Below are 3,074 nucleotides of genomic sequence, written 5' to 3' on the forward strand. Positions count from 1 at the left end.
CTCCGCCTCCCAGGTTCAAGTGATTCTCCTGCCTCAGCCTCCTGAGTAGCTGGCACTACAGGCACCTGGCACCACACCCAGCTAATTGTTTGTATTTCTACTAGGGACGGGGTTTCACTGTGTTAGCCAGGATGGTCTCCATCTCCTGACTTCGTGATCCACCTGCTTCAGCCTCCCAGAGTGCTGGGATTACAGGTGTGAGCCACCATGCCTGGCCACATTTAGTTCTTAGTTCCATTTCCACTTACCTGATATTACCTTAGTACAGAACCAACTTCAAGAAATCAGCTAGATACCTACAAGAAAAGTATCACACTTCTCTTAGGAGCTCTTAAAAGGAATAGGTACTATTTTAATTAGATAATGAGAGTAGCCTGGATTCTGGAGTTACCATTTTTACACCACAAATTAATTTTTTCCTTAATTCAATCAATAGGCTGGGCAAGGTGGCTCATACCTGTAATCCCAGCACTTTGGGAGGCCAAGGCGGGTGGATCACCTGAGGTCAGGAATTTGAGACCAGTTTGGCCAACATGGCGAAACCCTGTTTCTTTTTTGTGTGTGTGTTTATTTTTAGTAGAGACGGGGTTTCACTGTGTTAGCCAGGATGGTCTTGATCTCCTGACCTTGTGATCCACCTGCCTCGGCCTCCCAAAGTGCTGGGATTATAGGTGTGAGCCACCACTCCCAGCCACCACATTTCTACTAAAAATACAAAAATTAGCCAGGCATGGTGGTGCACGCTTGTAGTCCCAGCTACTCGGGAGGCCGAGGGAGGAGAATCACTTGAACCCGGGAGGCGGAGGTTGCAGTGAGCCGCGATCACCCATTGCACTCCAGGCTGGGCTGCAGAGCAAGACCGTGTCTCAGAAACAAAAAAACAACAGAAAAAAACAATCAACAATCAATGGGGCTCCAGGTTGTGTGAATCTGCAGCAATAGAGGTCAACTTTGATTGCCTACTAGAATCATCTGCACGGCTACATTTGACTGGCTTTAAAAAAGTAAAGCTAAAAATAGAATCATCTGGGGAGTTTAAAGACCTACTGATGCCAGGCCTCATCCCAGACCAACTCATTGAGAATGACTGGGAGTCAGACCCATCCATCGGTATTTTTTAAAACTCTCTGGCAGGCCATGGCGGCTCATGCCTGTAACCCAGCACTTTGGGAGGCCAAAGTAGGAGGATTGTTTGAGGCCAGGAGTTTGAAATCAGCCTGGGCAACATGGTGAAACTCTATCTCTACAAAATAAATAAATACACACAAATATTAGCCAGGCTGTGTTTGTATTAGGTGGGAAGCACCTGCGGTCCTAGCTGCTGGGGAGTCTGTAGTGGGACGATCACTTGAGCCCAGGAGGTTGAGGCTGCAGTGAGCAGTGATTGTGTAGCAGGACAAGCCACAGATAAAACTCCTCAGACACCAGATTAAAGAAGGAAAAGGTTTTTTATTCAGCCAAGAGTATCGGCAGACTCACGTCTTAAGAGCCAAGCTCCCTGAAAAAGAAATTCTTGGCCTTTTTAAAGGCTTACAACTTCAAGGGTTGCACGTGAAAGGGTCGTGACAGATCGAGGAAGCGTGGGAAACATGACTGGGTGCTACCTGCCTCAGCTAACAGAACACAAAGATTTACAAGGCTTTTTTCATACGGTGTCTGCAATTTACAGATAACACAAGTAGTTTAGGTCAGGGGTCTATGTTATTATTATTACTTTTTTTTAACTCCTAGGGCCGGGTGGTGGTGCCAAGGTTGTCTGGCCATTCATCTTACTTTTGTTTCTTTCTGACTTTTTGCTTTCTCCCTTTCTTCCTGTCTTGTGATCTAGGCAAGGTGGGGGGAGAAGGGCAGCAGGAGTAGGAGTGGTCTCCTTCCTTAATTGCACCACTGCACTCCAGCCTGGATGACAGAGCAAGACCCTGTCCTAGCGAAGGCCAGGGGGAAAAAAAAAACTCACCGAAATGCAGATACTTTTGAGAATCCATGCTAGAATAGGTAACTCTCTGGCATATTATATTAGGAATACGTAAATCCATATTATAATAACATTGCTTTTCAAATAGGAGCACTTAAGCTTTCACCTGCTGCTCGTTTGGTAATAGTATTGATCTTAAATGCTAGTTGCTGGTATAGCAGCATGTAAACAGTTCTCATGGCTTTTGAAAAATTGAGATATACTTCATATACCTTAGAATCTTTCCATTTAAAATGTGAAATACAGTGGTTTCGATATATTCACGGAGTTGTGCAACCATCACCATAATCAATTTTAGATCACTTTTGCCATCCCAAAAAGAAATTCATACCTTTAGTGACCAATACTCAATCCCTCCATCGTCTCCCGACCTAGGCAATCATTAATCCATAGATTTGCATTTTCAAATCATTTCACATACATAGCATTGTATAATATATGGTCTTTCGTGACTGCACTTAGCATAACATTTTTCTGGTTCATGCGTGTTACAGCATGTAACAGTACTTTGTTTTTATTGCTGAATATTTCACTGCATGGATATACCACATTTTAAAAATCTGTGGCCTGGTGCGGTGACTCATGGCTGTAATCCTAATATTTTGGAAGGCCATGGCAGGAGGATCGCTTTAGCCCAGGATGAAGAGGGTACAGTAAGCCAAGATCACACCACTGCTCTCCAGCTTGGATGACAAAGTGAGACCTCATAAAATAAAATAAAAATAAAAATCTGTTCATCAGTTGATGGACATTTGGATCTCATGTGCTTTCAATTTAAGTTTGTTTTGTTTTGTTTTGTTTTTGTTTTTTTAGAGATAGGATCTTGCTCTGTTGCCCAGGCTGGAGTGCAGTGGTGCAATCATGTCTCACTGCAGCCCCAGACTCCTGGGCTCAAGCAATGCTCCTGCCGCAGCCTCCTGAATAGCTAGGACTATTGGTGTACACCACCATGCCTGGATAATTTTTAAAAAATTATAGAAATGGGGATCTCCCTATGTTACCCAGGCTGCTCTAGAACTCCTGGCCTCAAGTGATCCTCCTGTGTGCTGGGCCTACACCACCATGCCTGGATAATTTTTAAAAAATTATAGAAATGGGG

At 44.0% G+C, this 3,074-nt stretch overlaps 1 pseudogene; it reads left to right on the forward strand.

Annotated features, from left to right (window-relative positions):
* The window catches only part of LOC105542230, a 4,796-nt pseudogene extending 2,653 nt beyond the window's left edge, over window positions 1–2,143 (forward strand).
* Window positions 2,144–3,074: the final 931 nt, after the last annotated feature.

Source organism: Mandrillus leucophaeus, unplaced genomic scaffold, assembly GCF_000951045.1.
Source record: "Mandrillus leucophaeus isolate KB7577 unplaced genomic scaffold, Mleu.le_1.0 Scaffold253, whole genome shotgun sequence".
Classification (NCBI taxonomy): Eukaryota; Metazoa; Chordata; class Mammalia; order Primates; family Cercopithecidae; genus Mandrillus; species Mandrillus leucophaeus.